Source organism: Pristiophorus japonicus, chromosome 9, assembly GCF_044704955.1.
Source record: "Pristiophorus japonicus isolate sPriJap1 chromosome 9, sPriJap1.hap1, whole genome shotgun sequence".
NCBI lineage: Eukaryota > Metazoa > Chordata > Chondrichthyes > Pristiophoridae > Pristiophorus > Pristiophorus japonicus.
Genome location: NC_091985.1, coordinates 165,727,708 through 165,746,006, shown reverse-complemented (window position 1 = coordinate 165,746,006; position 18,299 = coordinate 165,727,708). Strand labels below are relative to the sequence as shown.

At 44.4% G+C, this 18,299-nt stretch overlaps 1 protein-coding gene across 2 annotated transcripts in view; it reads left to right on the top strand.

The window, feature by feature from the left end:
- The window catches only part of abhd12 (abhydrolase domain containing 12, lysophospholipase), a 182,851-nt gene that overhangs the window by 20,258 nt on the left and 144,294 nt on the right, over nucleotides 1-18,299 (top strand). The window lies entirely within an intron of this gene.

Sequence of the window (18,299 nt, the reverse complement as noted above, 5' to 3'; positions counted from 1 at the left end):
TTATTACTTTCAAGTGCAATGAGTCATGTGGGCAAACACAGCAGCCATTATGCAAATGGAAAAATCTCACCAACAGCAATGAAATGTATGACCAGTGGTGTGGTTGAATGAGTATTGGTCAGGATGCTGGGAGAACTTCCTGCTCTTTTCGACAATTCCATTGTCTCTTTAATGTCCATCTGTACAGGTTTACCAAACCTGAGGAGTCTCACCTCCTCAGTACTATACTGAATTGTCTGCCTAGATTATATACCCCCAAACTAGGAATGGGCCTTAAAATCCTCATTACTTGAAGGAAGAACATGCACTTATAAAGCGCACTTCACAACCTCAGGAGATCCCAAAACGATTTACAGACAATTACTAGTCACTGTTGTAGGAAATGCGGCCGTCAATTTGTGCACAGCAAGGTCCCACAAACAGCAATGTGATAATGACCAGATAATCTGTTTTAGTGGTGTTGGTTGAGGGATTAATAGTGATCAGGATACTGGGTAGAACTTCCCCGCTCTTCTTTTCAAATTGTGCCATGGGATCTTTTACATCCACATGAGAGGGAAGATGGGGTCTCGGTTTAACATTTCATCAGAAAGACACCACCTCTGGCAGTGCAGTACTCCCTCAATATTGCACTGGAGTGTCAGCCTACATTATGTGCTTAGATCTCTGGAGTGGGACTGGAACCCACGACCTTCTGACTCAGGTCAATGAGAGTGCTACCACTGAGACACATAGTTAACTCAAAAGTGCAAGGGCTAGCCAGTGAGCCAATTTTAAATTGACTGAGGGCATGTGTACTCCATTTAGAATCTGAATGTGAATCAAGAGTAACCATGCACCTGAAGCCTAAACATACTTTGCTGTCTGTCTAGAAAGCAGTTAGTTCCCATGTTTCACTCGAGTCGTTGAAACTACGCTCTCAAAGATTGAGTAATGTTTCGAGACACATTTCTTCTGTGACTTATTTCGCTCCCAACAAATTTTCCAGTCTACAGAGAAAGGTCGTGTCAGCTCTCCCCCCCCTCCCCCCGCCCCCAGGAAGCCAGCCTCAGCAAAAAAAGATTTCAGCTGAATATGCTGGAAGAATTGATTTTTGTTAATACTGTTTCTTTGTAAGTGCTCAAAAGAAGTAAATTTACTCAGAAAATACATTTGTCAGTGCATATTTCAGCATTTTTCCATTTCTAATGTGTCACTGATTATGTACAATGTTGCAGATTTTAAAAATAGTCTTCTGTAGTAATAATCCCAAATAGTATGTGCTTCTCAACATCTGGTGCACCGTGCTTAAAAAGAAAGTTGGTTTACAATCTTTACACTTTTTTTAGTTTTATCTACCTTTCTTATTTTCCTTTTTGTTCTCTCTATACTTCTATATGTTCAGCCCCTTCATAGTTGGAACGGTCCAATCTGACCTTGTGTTTTGAAGTAATTATCTTAATTATTAAGTTGTCTGCATGTTGTATTTAGTTCTCTGTGACCAACCCAGTAAAAACCAGATATTTACCTAGTGAGCTAATGGAAACCAGAATGGGCTGTGCCCATCTAAATCTGATTCAATTTCTATACATGCAAAGTAGAGCATCTTAATCAGATGAAAGTTGTAATGGCCTGATATGCAGTTTTTAGAAAATTTGACCTGTCAACACGTTAAACTACTATTTTGCTTTCTTTCTTTACATCATGTTTTAATTAAAAAAATTTTAAGCAATTCTAAAATTCTATTCCCATTTTAAATGTATGTGAACACACAATTACCGTAAAGAATGAACGGAGTGTGAAATATTCATTTATCAATAACTCTTGTACAGTTAAGCTTTAAAAATGAGTTTATTCAAATCTGTATTAGACTTTGAAAAAGATTAATATGTTTTAACAGCCTTCTATAACTGTGCTTCTAAACACATATTGCACCTTTGGCATGACACCAAGTTGTGTTGTTTAGCATACACAAATGGAATAATAGCTGGCTTGGATTGTATTACATGGAGATAATGGATACCCAGGAGGGATTACTGTGCAGTAATTCCGCCAAGGGAATTCAGGTAGTGTCGTAAATAACATGAGTGAGAGATTAGCTGACAACCTTGAAATTGCAGCCATGGAGCAGTATATATAATCTGAGTGATGTAACAAATTCAGGTACGAATATTCCATTGATCCGTCCCACTTACCCACTGAACTTCTTCAAGATTTCCTTGATTTATTCCTAAATCTAATAACTTAAATCCTATATTTGTTGACGGAATCCTGTCTAGTTTCTTTTTGAATGCACCCCTTGCTGATAGTCTGGTTCCACATGTTTATCAACCTTTTTTTTCTGAATTTCTAAAATCATTGACAAAACTTAATGTCTGGAAGGAAAGTTCTGGAACATTTCTAATTGATTTCTTGCAAAAGGCAATTGAGCCAAACTCCAGAATATCTTATTTAAACCTTGGAAACTCTTATCATTCAGCTTGACACTAATGTAATTAAAGGGCTCAGATTGCATCATGAACTGTAAGAGTAAAGTTCAGGCTGTTTCTGTCCCTTTATCTGAACCCCCGACAGATTAGATATCATTTCAAAATTATTCTAATAATTTCAGGTAGACTTTGATTATGTTCTTAGTCAGTTTTTGTCGTGGCACCTGTCATTGCAGAGCGGTTTGTGGTACATTCCTTGCCCTTGGGTGATGACTTTCAGACAATAAAATTAAGGTCTTGGGCATGTTTAATGGCAAATCTATAGTTGCAAATTTCTGTGTCCATTGTATATTATGTTATACAGTGTCAGCTGGGGCTCAATGGGTAGCACTCTTGCCTCTGAGTCAAAGTTGTGGGTTCAAGTCCCACTGCAGATACTTGAGCACAAAAAAATCTAGGCTGACACTCCCAGTGCAGTGCTGAGGGAGTGCTGCACTGTTGGAGATGCCGTCGTTCAGATGAGACGTTAAACCGAGGCCCCATCTGTGCTCTCAGATGGACGTAAAAGATCCCATGGTACTATTTCAAAGAAGAGCAGGGCAGTTATCCACTTGTGTTTGATTTATTTGACAGATGTATCAAGTTAAGATGTTTTCTAAAATGTAACTAACAAATCCAATAAGGAATTCAGGAGAAGCTTTACCCTGAGAATGTGGAACTCCCTAGCACATGCAGTGGTTGAGGTGAATACATTGATGCATTTAAGAGGAAGCTGGATAAGTACATGAGGCAGAAAGGATTAGAAGGATATACTGATAGGGTGAAATGAAATAGGGTGGGAGGAGGGTCGTGTGGAGCATTAACACCGACCGGCATAGATCTGTTGGGCCGAATTAAATGTTTCTGTGATGTAAATTCTATGTACTAACACCTTGGGGGCACCTTGAGCTCACCTCGAGGTTCTGTGCAGGTCACTTGCTGGCTTCACAATGCAAACAAATGCGCATGCACGGAAGTTTGAATGGGCCACGCAGCCCGTTAAATGGGCCGTGTGACACCCCCCCCCCCCCCCCCAGAAATTAGAGGAGACGTTGCTTGGGGGTAAAATTCAACTTGGGAGGGGGTGTGAAGCTGATGCGGTTAGATCGGCTGCCTGTTCTACACCCCACCTGATTTTCCTTTCCCTTGGTGGGGTGGAGGGGGTTATAATAGTGGCCAATCTGCTGTTGTCTGCTTTGCAACCCCCACCCAAGTTGAATTCAACCCTTTATGTCCTGAATTTATATGTCTTCATGTTTTTATCATTTGTTCCATTACTATGTTCATACCATTCAGGTATTGCATGGTAGGGAAAGAAAGTGCTGTTTTAGTGTGTTACCAAATGATGCACTGTGCAGTGTTAATTTAATCTACTTTTGATTTAAAAGTCACTTAAATCAAATTACTGGATATTTCAAATCTGGCTTGCACAAAGGGCTATTGTGCCATGTCAAAACAGTTGTGTCACTTGAATTTCTGGATAATTCAGAATTATTTTTTGGCAACTTTACGTCACCAAATGTGTATTATATAGCACAATGTTGTAAGTATCCTAATGCAAGCGTTACAATTTAATTTTTTCCCCTTTTTTCTTAGTTTTGTTTTGTGCTACATATTGTTCTGGGGCTTGCAAACCCGAACTACACCTAGACCTTTCTCACTGCAGATCACAAGCCAGCTGCTAAGGAATGGTGTAGGTGTAGATTGGGGTGGTTTAATCCTCCAGGTTTTGGAGGGAAGTGCCTGGTATGACTCAGTCCTTCAGTCCTTCCCCTGATAGCACTGGGATTTTACCAGGTTTTAAATTTTGAATCTGAGAATGGGTCTGACTACTTTCAGTATTTTCAGATTAACATATCACGCAGTTTGATACAAAGAAAGATTTGCATTTATATAGTACCTTTCACAACCTTAGGCTGCCCCAATGCGCTTCACAGCCAATGAAGTACTTTTGATGTGTAGTCACTGTTGTAATGTAGGAACCATAGCAGGAAATTTGTGCACAGCAAGCTTCCACAAACACCAATATGATATTGATCAGAATTTTTATTTTAGTGATTTTGGTTGAGGGATAAACATTGGATAGGACTCTGAGGACAAACTCCCCAGCTCTTTTTCGAAATATAGGATCTTTTACGTTCATCAGAGAGGGCAGACGGGGTGTCAGAAACGGGGGCTCGGTTTAACATCTCATCCAAAAGATGGCTCCTCTGACGGTGCAGTACTCCCTCACTGGAGTGTCAGCCTGCATTATGTGCTCACGTGTCTGGAGTGGGGCTTGAATTGCCAAATTCTGACTGCGAGACGAGAGTGCTACCACCAATGTTCCCCCTAATTATTTTTGGGTGTCCTATTCAAAGTTTTGCGCATGTGCCTAATTTTACACTGGCAGTCAGCTGTGCAGCTTCGATGGAATGTGTGCAACCACTGAGTCACAGATGATATTTACTGATATTTCTGTTATACATTTAACATTTAAATATGCCTTTCCAACTTCTTAAAGATGGAATTTTCAAACAGTGACGTGAGTTGAAGTAGGCTTGTGATAAGGCAGTGAATAGTACCATAGGATTTTTAAGGTCCACATGAACCATCACGACAGGCAGACAGGGCTGTGGTTTTAATGTTTCATCTAAAGGCCGGTATCGATGAAAATACACTGGAGTGTTCGCAGAAATTGTGTGTTCCTGCAGTAAACCTTCAAGTCTCACCATCTGGCTCAAGATACGAGAAAACTACCAACTAAATTTAAAAAAGAGATGTCACAAATCCAAGCAACTATAGACCAGTTGGCTTAACATAAGGACATAAGAAATAGGAGCAGGAGTAGGCCATTTGGCCCCCTCGAGCCTGCTCTGCCATTTAATAAGATCATGGCTGATCTGATCATGGACTCAGCTCCACCTCCCTGTCTGTTCCCCATCACCCTTCACTCCCTCATCGCTCAAAAATCTTGTCTATCTCCACCTTAAATCTATTCAATAACCCAGCCTCCAGAGTTCTCTGGGGCAGAGAATTCCACAGATTTACAACCCTCTTGAGAGAAGTAATTCCTCCTCGTTTCAGTTCTAAATGGGCAATCCCTTATTCTGAAACTATGTCCCCTAGTTCTAGATTTCCCTACGAGGCGAAATATCCTCTCTGCATCTACCTTGTCGAGCCCCCTCAGAATCTTCTAAGTTTCAATAAGATCATCTCACATTCTGCTAAACTCCAATGAGTATAGGCTCAACCTTTCTTCATAAGTCAACCCCTTCATCTCAGGAATCAACCTAGTGAACCTTCTCTGAACTGCCTCCAATGCAAGTATATCCCTCTTTAAATAAGGAGACCAAAATTGTACGCAGTACTCCAGGTGTGGCTTCACCAATACTCTCTGCAGTTGTAGCAGGACTTCCCTGCTTTTATACTCCATCCCCCTTGCAATAAAGCCAACATTCCATTTGCCTTCCTGATTACTTTCTGTATCTGCGTGCTCACTTTTAGTGTTTCATGCACAAGGACCCCCAGGTCCCTCTGTACTGCAACACTTTGTAATTTCTCACTATTTAAATCATTTGCTTATTTATTTATTTATTAACGTCAGTGGTAGGTTTGATATTGGAATCTTTACTCAAAGATGTAATCGAAAAACATCTTGGGTCGAATGACCTGTTTCTGTGCTGTGAATTCTATGTAAAAGCAGGCTGAGACAACACGATTAGTGTCATTCAGGTATTTCCCATCTCTAAATTCCTGACATGTGGGGAAAAGGTCACTTGGCCCTATTCAGCACAGCCACATAATGTACATCTCTCATAATTTGAATAAGACTTTAGTTGAAGATCTTAAACAATGCCAATTTCATATGGGTACTTGAGAGCAATATGTCAAAATAATTGTGATCTTATCTGTTGAGTTGTGGATACTGCTGTCACTCTCGGTAACCAATTAGGCAGCTCCGTTTTTTGTTTTGAGAAGAGATTTCTGTTCCCAGGTTCTCCTTTACCACACACCTTTCATCGAACTCTTGATTGGCAGCCCATCCACCACCTTCAACATCCACTCCCTCCACCACCAGCACACCGTGGCTGCTGTGTGTACCATCTACAAGATGCACTGCAGCAACTCGCCAAGGCGTCTTCGGCAGCACGTCCCAAACCCGCGACCTCTACCTCCTAGAAGGACAAGGGCAGCAGGTGCATGGGAACAACATCACCTCCAAGCTCCCCTCCAAATCACACACCATCCTGACTTGGAAGTATATCACCGTTCCTTCATCGTCGCTGGGTCAAAATCCTGGAACTCCCTCCCTAACAGCACTGTGGGAGTAACTTCACCACATGGACTGCAGCAGTTCAAGAAGGCGGTTCACCATCACCTTCTCAAGGTCAATTAGGGATGGGCAATAAATGCCAGCGATGCCCACATCCCGTGAATGAATATTTTTTTAAAAACATGCGGCTGGGCAGACATGCTGCACCCAGGGGTCGACCAATGTAAATCTGTTAGACTGTTTGTGAGCGTGGACTAATGATCCAGAGACGTGAGTTCAAATCCCACCATGGCAGCTGGGGAATTCAAATGTAGTTAATTAAATAAATCTGGAATTAAAAGCTATTATCAGTAATGGTGACCATGACACTATTGGATTGTCATTAAAAACCCATCTGGTTCACTGATGTCTTTTAGGGAAGGAAATCTGCCATCTTTACCTGGTCTGGCCTATATGTGACTCCAGACCCACAGCAATATGGTTGACTCTGAACTGCCCTCTGAAATGGCCTAGCAAGCCACTCAGTTTTAACAAACTGCTAATAATAAAACCGGGCGGACCACCCGGCATCAGCCTCTGCACCGCGTTCGGACACGCACACTCGACCCTGTCGACCCTGCAAAGTCCTCCTCACTAACATCTAGGAACTTGTGCCAAAATTGGGACAGCTGTCCCACACACTAGTCAAACAACAGCCTGACATAGTCATGCTCACAGAATCATACCTTTCAGCCAATGTCCCAGACTCCTCCATCACATTCCCTGGGTGTGTCCTGTCCCACCCGAGGTTGCAGCACAGTGGTATACATTCAGAAGGGAGTGGCCCTGGGAGTCCTCAACATTGACTTTGGACCTCATGAAGTCTCATGGCTTCAGATCAAGCATGGGCAAGAAAACCTTCTGCTGATTACCACCTACCGCCCTCCCTCAGCTAATGAATTGGTATTCCTCCATGTTGAACACCACTTGTAAGAAACTGAGGATAGCAAGGGCACAGAATGTACTCTGGGTGGGGGACTTCAATGTCCATCATCAAGAGTGGCTCGGTAGCACCACTACTGACCGAGCTGGCCGTGCCATGAAGGACACAACCGCCAGACTGGGCCTGCAGCAGGTGGTGAGAGAACCGACACGAGGGAAAAACTTACTTGGCTTCGTCCTCGCCAATTTACCTGTCGCAGATGCATATATCCATGACAGCATTGATAGCGGTGACCACTGCACAGTCCTTCTGGAGATGAAGTTACGTCTTCACACTGAGGACACGCTCTATCGTGTTGTGTGGCATTACCACTGTGCTTATAGAAAATAGGTGCAGGAGCAGGCCATTCGAGCCTGCATCGCCATTCAATAAGATCATGGCTGATCATTCCTTCAGTACCCCTTTCCTGCTTTCTCTCCATACCCCTTGATCCTTTTAGCCATAAGGGCCATATCTAACTCCCTCTTGAATATATCCAATGAACTGGCATCAACAACTCTCTGCGGCAGGGAATTCCACAGGTCAACAATTCTCTGAGTGAAGAAATTTCTCCTCATCTCAGTCCTAAATGGCCTACCCCTTATCCTAAGACTATGTCCCCTGGTTCTGGACTTCCCCAACATCGAGAATATTCTTCCTGCATCTAACCTGTCCAGTCCCGTCAGAATCTTATATGTTTCTATGAGATCCCCTCTCGTCCTTCTAAACGCCAGTGAATAAAGGCCCAGTTGATCCAGTCTCTCCTCATATGACAGCCCAGCCATCCCTGGAATCAGTCTGGTGAACCTTCGCTGCATTCCCTCAATAGCAAGAACGTCCTTCCTCAGACTAGGAGACCAAAACTCAACACAATATTCCAGGTGAGGCCTCACCAAGGCCCTGTATAACTGCAGTAAGACCTCCCTGCTCCTCTATTCAAATCCCCTAGCTATGAAGGCCAACATACCATTTGCCTTCTTTACCACCTGCTGTACCTGTGTGCCCACTTTCAGTGACTGATGAACCATGACACCCAGGTCTCGTTGCACCTCCCCTTTTTCGAGTCTGCCGCCATTCAAATAATATTCTGCCTTTGTGTTTTTGACTCCCAAATGGATAACCTCACATTTATCCACATTATACGGCATCTGCCATGCATTTGCCCACTCACCTAATCTGTCCAAGTCACCCTGCAGCCTTTTAGCGTCCTCACAGCTCACACCGCCATCCAGTTTAGTGTCATCCGCAAACTTGGAGATATTACACTCAATTCCTTCATCCAAATCGTTAATGTATATTGTAAAGAGCTGGGATCCCAGCACTGAGCCCTGCGGCACCTCACTAGTAACTGCCTGCCATTCTGAAAAGGACCCGTTTATCCCGACTCTCTGCTTCCTGTCTGCCAACCAGTTCTCTATCCACGTCAGTACATTACCCCTAATTCCATGTGCTTTGATTTTGCACACTAATCTCTTGTGTGGGACCTTGTCAAAAGCCTTTTGAAAGTCCAAATACACTACATCCACTGGTTCTCCCTTATCCACTCTACTAGTTACATCCTCAAAAAATTCCAGAATATTTGTCAAGCATGATTTCCTTTTCATAAATCCATGCTGACTTGGACCGATCCCGTCACTGCTTTCCAAATGCACTGCTATTTCATCTTTAATAATTGATTCCAACATTTTCCCCACTACTTGATGTCAGGCTAACCGGTCTATAATTACTCGCTTTCTCTCTCCCTCCTTTTTTAAAAAGTGGTGTTACATTAGCTACCCTCAAGTCCATAGGGACTGACCCAGAGTCAATAGATTGTTGGAAAATGATCACCAATGCATCCACTATTTCTAGGGCCACTTCCTTAAGTACTCTGGGATGCAGACTATCAGGACCCGGGGATTTATCGGCCTTTAATCCCATCAATTTCCCTAACACAGTTTCCCGCCTAATAAGGATACCTTTCAGTTCCTCATTCTCACTAGACCCACTGTCTCTTAGTACATTCGGAAGGTTATTTGTATCTTATTTTGTGAAGACAGAACCGAAGTATTGGTTCAATTGATCTGCCATTTCTTTGTTCCCCATTATAAATTCACCTGAATCCGACTGCAAGGGACCTACGTTTGTCTTCACTAATCTTTTTCTCTTCACGTATTTATAAAAGCTTTTGCAGTCAGTTTTTATATTCCCTGCAAGCTTCCTCTCGTACTCTATTTTCCCCATCTTAATTAAACCCTTAGTCCTCCTCTGTTGAATTCTAAATTTCTCCCAGTCCTCAGGTTTGTTGCTTTTTCGAGCCAATTTATATGCCTCTGCCTTGGTTTTAACACTATCCTTAATTTCCCTTGTTAGCCATGGTTGAGCCACCTTCCCAGTTTTATTTTTACTCCAGACAGGGATGTACAATTGCTGAAGTTCATCCATGTGATCTTTAAATGTTTGCCATTGCTTATCCACTGTCAACCCTTTAAGTATCCTCTGCCAGTCTATTCTAGCCAATTCACACCTCATACCGTCGAAGTTACCTTAAGTTCAGGACCCTAGTTTCTGAGTTAATTTTGTCATTCTCCATCTTAATAAGGAATTCTACCACATTATGGTCACTTTTCCCCAAAGGGCCTCGCACAACAAGATTGCTAATTAGTCCCTTCTCATTACACATCACCCAGTCTAGGATGGCCAGCTCCTTGGTTGGTTCCTCGACATATTGGTCCAGAAAACCATACCTAATGCACTCCAGGAAATCCTCCTCCACTGCATTGCCAGCAATTAGGTTAGCCCAATCTATATGTAGATTAAAGTCGCCCATGATAACTGCTGTACCTTTATTGCACACATCCCTTATTTCTTGTTTGATGCTGTCCCCAACCTCACTACTACTGTTTGGTGGTCTGTACACTACTCCCACTAGCGTTTTCTGCCCTTTGGAATTCCGCAGCTCCACCCATACCGATTCCACATCATCCAGGCTAATGTCCTTCCTTACAATTGCTGGTTAAAGAGGAAATTAATGCAACACCATCCCGCCTCCTTTTCCTTTCTGTCTATCCTTCCTAAATGCTGAATACCCTTGGATGTTGAGTTCCCAGCCTTGTTCATCCTGGAACCATGTCTCCGTGATGCCAATCACATCGTATCCGTTAACTGCTATCTGCGCAGTTAATTCATCCACCTTATTCCGAATACTCCTGGCATTGAGGCACAGAGCCTTCAGGCTTGTCTTTTTAACACACTTTGCCCCTTTTGAATCTTGCTGTAATGTGGCCCTTTTTGCTTTTTGCCTTGGGTTTCTCTGCCCTCCACTTTTACTATTCTCCTTTCTATTTTTTGCTTCTGCCCCCCTTCTATTTCCCTCTGTCTCCCTGCATAGGTTCCCATCTCCCTGCCATATTAGTTTAACTCCTCCCCAACAGCACTAGCAAACACTCCCCCTAGGACATTGGTTCCGATCCTGCCCAGGTGCAGACCGTCTGGTTTGTACTGGTCCCAACTCCCCCAGAACCGGTTCCAATGTCCCAGGAATTTGAATCTCTCCCTTCTGCACCATTTCTCAAGCCACATATTCATCTGAGCTACCCTGTGATTCCTATTCTGACTACCACGTAGCACTGGTAGCAATCCTAAGATTACTACTTTTGAGGTCCTACTTTTTAATTTAACTCCTAGCTCTCTAAATTTGTCTCGTAAGACCTCATCCCGTTTTTTACCTATATCGTTGGTACCTATATGCATCACGACAACTGGCTGTTCACCCTCCCTTTTGAGAATGTCCTGCACCTGTTCCGAGACATCCTTGACCCTTGCACCACGGAGGCAACATACCATCCTGGAGTCTCTGTTGCGGCCGTAGAAACGTCTATCTATTCCCCTTACAATTGAATCCCCTATCACTATCGTTCTCCCACTCTTTTTCCTGCCCTCCTGTGTAGCAGAGCCAGCCACGGTGCCATGAACTTGGCTTCTGCTGCTCTCCCCTGATGAGTCATCCCCCTCAACAGTACCCAAAGCAGTGTATCTGTTTTGCGGGGGGATGACCGCAGGGGACCCCTGCACTACCTTCCCTGCACGGCTCTTCCTGTTAGTCTTCCATTCCCTATCTGGCTCTGGACCCTTTACCTGTGATATTTGTGCGCATTAGGTCCGTGCAGCAGAGCTGGTCTCCAGTCGTCTTGGTTAATCCTTGCCACTGGACCAAGGCCTAGCTCTGACAAACCCGTCTGATGGCTGGTGTGCAACAACCATCATATGTTAAAAGAAATCCAAGCACAGGCATCTTCCACCCTTCAGGATGTAGTTCAGGACCTGGAATATTAGGTCCTTCATTGAAATACCTGTGAACTCATCTTTTTTTTGGCGTGGAAGCAAGTCATCCTCATTTCGAGGGACTGCCGATGATGATGATGATGATGATGATGATGAAATAGGATAGATTAAGAATCGATCTAGCAGCTCAAAACTGGGCATCCATGAGACGCTGTGGGCCATCAGCAGCAGCAGAATTGTATCCTGCCACAATCTGTAACCTCATGGCCCGGCATATCCCTCACTTTACCATTACCATCGAGCTAGGGGACCAACCCTGGTTTAATGAGGAGTGCAGAAGAACATGCCAGGAGCAGCACCAGGCATACCTAAAAATGAGGTAACAACCTGGGGAAGCTGTAGCGCAGGACAACATACATGCTAAACAGTGGAAGCAGCGTGGTATAGGCAGAGCTTCGTGATCCCACAATTAACGGATCAGATTAAAGCTCTGCAGTCCTGCCACATCCAGAATAGTGGTGGACAATTAAACAACTAACGGGAGGAGAAGGCTCCATGAATATCCCCATCCTCAATGATGGCGGAGCCCAGCACGTGAGTGCAAAAGACAAGTATGAAGTATGGTGGGGCAACTATCTTCATCCATAAGTGGTGAGTGAATGATCCATATCGGCCTCCTCCTGAGGTCTCCCCACCATCACAGAAGCCAGTCTTCAGTCAATTCGATTCACTCCGTGATAACAAGAAACAGCTGAGCGCACTGGATACAGCAAAGGCTATGAGCCTTGACAACATCTGGCTGTCGTGCTGAAGACTTGTGCTCCAGAACTAGCCGCACCTCTAGCCAAGCTGTTCCAGTACAGTTACAACACTGGCATATACCCGACAATGCGGAAAACTGCCTAGGTATGTCCTGTCCACAAAAGCAGGCCAAATCCAATCTGGCCAACTACCGCCCCATCAGTCTACTTTTCTTCATTAGCAAAGTGATGGAAGGTGTGGTAGACAGTGCTATCAAGCAGCACTTACCAATAACCTGCTCACCGATGCTCAGTTTGGGTTCTGCCAGGGCCACTCGGGTCCAGACCGCATTACAGCCTTGGTCCAAACATGGACAAAAGAGCTGAATTCCAGAGGTGTGATGAGAGTGACTGCCCTTGACATCAAGACAGCATTTGACCAAGTGTGACGTCAAGCAACCTTAGTTAAATTGAAGTTAATGGAAATCGTGGGTTAGATGGTTGTGGTTGTTGGAGGTCAATCATCTCAGCCCCAGGACATAGCTGCAGGAGTTCCTCAGGGCAGTGTCCTAGGCCCAACCGTCTTCAGCTGCTTCATCAATAACCTTTCCTCCTTCGTGCGGTCAGAAGTGGGGATGTTCGCTGATGATTGCACAGTGTTCAGTTTCTTTCGCAACTCCTCAGATAACGAAGCAGACCATGCGCGCATGCAGTAAGACCTGGACGACATTCAAGCTTGAGCTGATAACACTCACGAAGCTTGACACCACCCAGGACAAAGCAGCCTGCTTGATTGGCACCCCATCCACCACCTTTAAGCATTCACTCGTTCCACCACCGGTGCACCGTGGCTGCAGGGTGCACCGTATACAAGATGGACTGTAGCAACTTGCAAAGGCTTATTTGGCAACACCTCCCAAACCCGCGACCTCTACCACCTAGAAAGACAAGGACAGCAGGCACATGGGAACACCATCACCTCCAAGTTCCTCTCCAAGTTGCATATCATCCTGACTTGGAAATGTATTATCATTCCTTCACTGGGTCAAAATCCTGTAACTCTTTCCCTAACATGGATTTCTGAAAGGGAAATCATGCTTGACAAATCTTATAGAGTTTTTTGAGGATGTAACCAGTGAATAAGGGAGAACCAGTGGATGTGGTGTATTTGGACTTTCAAAAAGGCTTTTGACAAGGTCCCACACAAGAGATTAGTGTGCAAAATTAAAGCACATGGTATTGGGGTAATGTATTGATGTGGATAGAGAACTGGTTGGCAGACAGGAAGCAGAGAGTGGGAATAAACGGGTCCTTTTCAGAATGGCAGGCAGTGACCAGTGGGGTGCTGGACCGTTCAGTGCTGGGACCCCAGCTATTTACAATATACATTAATGATTTAGATGAAGGAATTGAATGTAATATCTCCAATTTGCAGATGACACTAAGCTGGGTGGCAGTGTGAGCTGTGAGGAGGATGCAAAGAGGCTGGCTGCAGGGTGACTTGGACAGGTTAGGTGAATGGGTAAATGCATGGCAGATGCAGTATAATGTGGATAAATGTGAGATTACTCACTTTAATGGCAAAAACAGGAAGGCAGATTATTATCTGAATGGTGACAGATTAGGAAAAGGGGAGGTGCACCGAGACCTGGGAGTCACGAAGGTAGGCATGCAGGTACAGCAGGCAGTAAAGAAAGCAAATGGCATGCTGGCCTTCATAGCAAGAGAATTTGAATATAGGAGCAGGGAGGTCTTACTGCAGTTGTACAGGGCCTTGGTGAGACCACACCTTGAGTATTGTGTGCAGTCTTGGTCTCCTAATCTGAGGAAGGACTTGCTTGCTATTGAGGGAGTGCAGCGAAGGTTCACCAGACTGATTCCTGGGACGGCAGGACTGACATATGAAGAAAGACTAGATCGGCTAGGCTTATACTCACTGGAATTTAAGAATGAGAGGGGATCTCATAGAAACATATAAAATTATGACGGGACTGGACAGGTTGGATGCAGGACGATGTTGGGGAAGTCCAGAACCAGGAGTCACAGTTTAAGGATAAGGGGTAAGCCATATAGGACCAAGATAGGAGAAACTTTTTCACCCAGAGAATTGTGAACCTGTGGAATTCTCTAGCACAGAAAGTGGTTGAGTCCAGTTCGTTGGATATATTCAAAAGGGAGTTAGATGTGGCCCTTACGGCTAAAGGGATCAGGGGGTATGGAGAGAAGGCTGTGGTGGGGTACTGAAGTTACATGATCAGCCATGATATTGAATTGCGATGCAGGCTCGAAGGACCGAATGGCCTGCTCCTGCACCTATTCTCTACATTTCTAACAGCACTGTAGGAGTCCCTTCACCACAAGGACTGCAGCGGTTCAAGAAGGCGGCTCACCACCACCTTCAGGGGCAGTTGGGGATGGGCAATAAATGCCGGCCTTGCCATTGACGCCCACATCCCAGGAATGAATGAAAGAAAAGCTTCTGTTTTAATGGGCTTGAGGGTGTGAAATGGTGTGTTGGCATTGTGGCATTTTATTTTTCTGCTGCGATATACTAACTTAACTCGAGCTAAAACGGCTTTAAAACACCATAATCATTTACCTCCCCTGCAGTGCAACCCTTAACTCTTAAAACACCACACGCATAATTTAATGTAGTAACTGTGTGAAAGTTGTTTGCCCAGGAAGAGGAATATGCACATAGATTGGGCTAGCCAAACTGGAAGCAATACGGTGGAGGAGGATTTCCTGGAGTGCATAAGGGATGGTTTTCTAGACCAATATGTTGAGGAACCAACTAGGGGGGAGGCCATCTTAGACTGGGTGTTGTGTAATGAGAGAGGATTAATTAGCAATCTCATTGTGCGAGGCCCCTTGGGGAAGAGTGACCATAATATGGTGGAATTCTGCATTAGGATGGAGAATGAAACAGTAAATTCAGAGACCATGGTCCAGAACTTAAAGAAGGGTAACTTTGAAGGTATGAGGCGAGAATTGGCTAGGATAGATTGGCGAATGATACTTAGGGGGTTGACTGTGGATGGGCAATGGCAGACATTTAGAGACCGCATGGATGAAGTACAACAATTGTACATTCCTGTCTGGCGTAAAAATAAAAAGGGGAAGGTGGCTCAACCGTGGCTATCTAGGGAAATCAGGGATAGTATTAAAGCCAAGGAAGTGGCATACAAATTGGCCAGAAATAGCAGCGAACCTGGGGACTGGGAGAAATTTAGAACTCAGCAGAGGAGGACAAAGGGTTTGATTAGGACAGGGAAAATGGAGTACGAGAAGAAGCTTGCAGGGAACATTAAGGCGGATTGCAAAAGTTTCTATAGGTATGTAAAGAGAAAAAGGTTGGTGAAGACAAACGTAGGTCCCCTGCAGTCAGAATCAGGGGAAGTCATAACGGGAACAAAGAAATGGCGGATCAATTGAACAAGTACTTTGGTTCGGTATTCACTAAGGAGGATACAAACAACCTTCCGGATATCAAAGGGGTCAAAGGGTCTAGTAAGGAAGAGGAACTGAGGGAAATCTTTATTAGTCGGGAAATTGTGTTGGGGAAATTGATGGGATTGAAGGCAGATAAATCCCCAGGGCCTGATGGCCTGCATCCTAGAGTACTTAAGGAGGTGGCCTTGGAAATAGCGGATGCATTGACAGTCATTTTCCAACATTCCATTGACTCTGGATCAGTTCCTATGGAGTGGAGGGTAGCCAATGTAACCCCACTTTTTAAAAAAGGAGGGAGAGAGAAAACAGGGAATTATAGACCGGTCAGCCTGACCTCAGTAGTGGGTAAAATGATGGAATCAATTATTAAGGATGTCATAGCAGTGCATCTGGAAAATGGTGACATGATAGGTCCAAGTCAGCATGGATTTGTGAAAGGGAAATCATGCTTGACAAATCTTCTGGAATTTTTTGAGGATGTTTCCAGTAAAGTGGACAAAGGAGAACCAGTTGATGTGGTATATTTGGACTTTCAGAAGGCTTTCGACAAGGTCCCACACAAGAGATTAATGTGCAAAGTTAAAGCACATGGGATTGGGGGTAGTGTGCTGACGTGGATTGAGAACTGGTTGTCAGACAGGAAGCAAAGAGTAGGAGTAAACGGGTACTTTTCAGAATGGCAGGCAGTGACTAGTGGAGTGCCGCAAGGTTCTGTGCTGGGGCCCCAGCTGTTTACATTGTACATTAATGATTTAGACGAGGGGATTAAATGCAGTATCTCCAAATTTGCGGATGATACTAAGTTGGGTGGCAGTGTGAGCTGCGAGGAGGATGCTATTAGGCTGCAGAGTGACTTGGATAGGTTAGGTGAGTGGGCAAATGCATGGCAGATGAAGTATAATGTGGATAAATGTGAGGTTATCCACTTTGGTGGTAAAAACAGAGAGACAGACTATTATCTGAATGGTGACAGATTAGGAAAAGGGAAGGTGCAACGAGACCTGGGTGTCATGGTACATCAGTCATTGAAGGTTGGCATGCAGGTACAGCAGGCGGTTAAGAAAGCAAATGGCATGTTGGCCTTCATAGCGAGGGGATTTGAATACAGGGGCAGGGAGGTGTTGCTACAGTTGTACAGGGCCTTGGTGAGGCCACACCTGGAGTATTGTGTACAGTTTTGGTCTCCTAACTTGAGGAAGGACATTCTTGCTATTGAGGGAGTGCAGCGAAGGTTCACCAGACTGATTCCCGGGATGGCGGGACTGACCTATCAAGAAAGATTGGATCAATTGGGCTTGTATTCACTGGAGTTCAGAAGAATGAGAGGGGACCTCATAGAAACGTTTAAAATTCTGACGGGTTTAGACAGGTTAGATACAGAAAGAATGTTCCCAATGTTGGGGAAGTCCAGAACCAGGGGTCACAGTCTGAGGATAAGGGGTAAGCCATTTAGGACCGAGATGAGGAGAAACTTCTTCACCCAGAGAGTGGTGAACCTGTGGAATTCTCTACCACAGAAAGTAGTTGAGGCCAATTCACTAAATATATTCAAAAGGGAGTTAGATGAAGTCCTTACTACTCGGGGGATCAAGGGTTATGGCGAGAAAGCAGGAAGGGGGTACTGAAGTTTCATGTTCAGCCATGAACTCATTGAATGGCGGTGCAGGCTAGAAGGGCTGAATGGCCTGCTCCTGCACCTATTTTCTATGTTTCTATGTTTCTAAGGGTTTTGCTTGTGTATTTTTTTAAAAGCCTTGCGTAGTAACACGGATTAGTTTATCAGTATAATGAATCGAGTTTCTGGCTTGTTCAAATAAACTCCTGTAATATGAAAATGTTTCACCATCTTGTGCACATCCTAAAGCACTGCTCTGGGGGGGTCTCTTCCTCCCTGCCTCCCTCAACAGCTTTTTTCCCCAGTAATCCAGGCAGGTGCTGGGTATGGTTCCAAGCCCAATACTATCCTCACCCACTGTCCACATGTATAGTTTCCAATGAGTTAGAAGTGAGGGCTGTGACTATCTCTTCCCCCCCCCCCATGTCTATTCCCGTGATACTGAGCTGAGTGTGCCCCAGTTGCTGTCCTTGCACACATCTAGGATTGAAGCTGAGACCTTCCTAGCCTCCATGGTTGGGTACTATGACGGGTGAGGCATTGCTGTGTCGTTTATGCTACATTT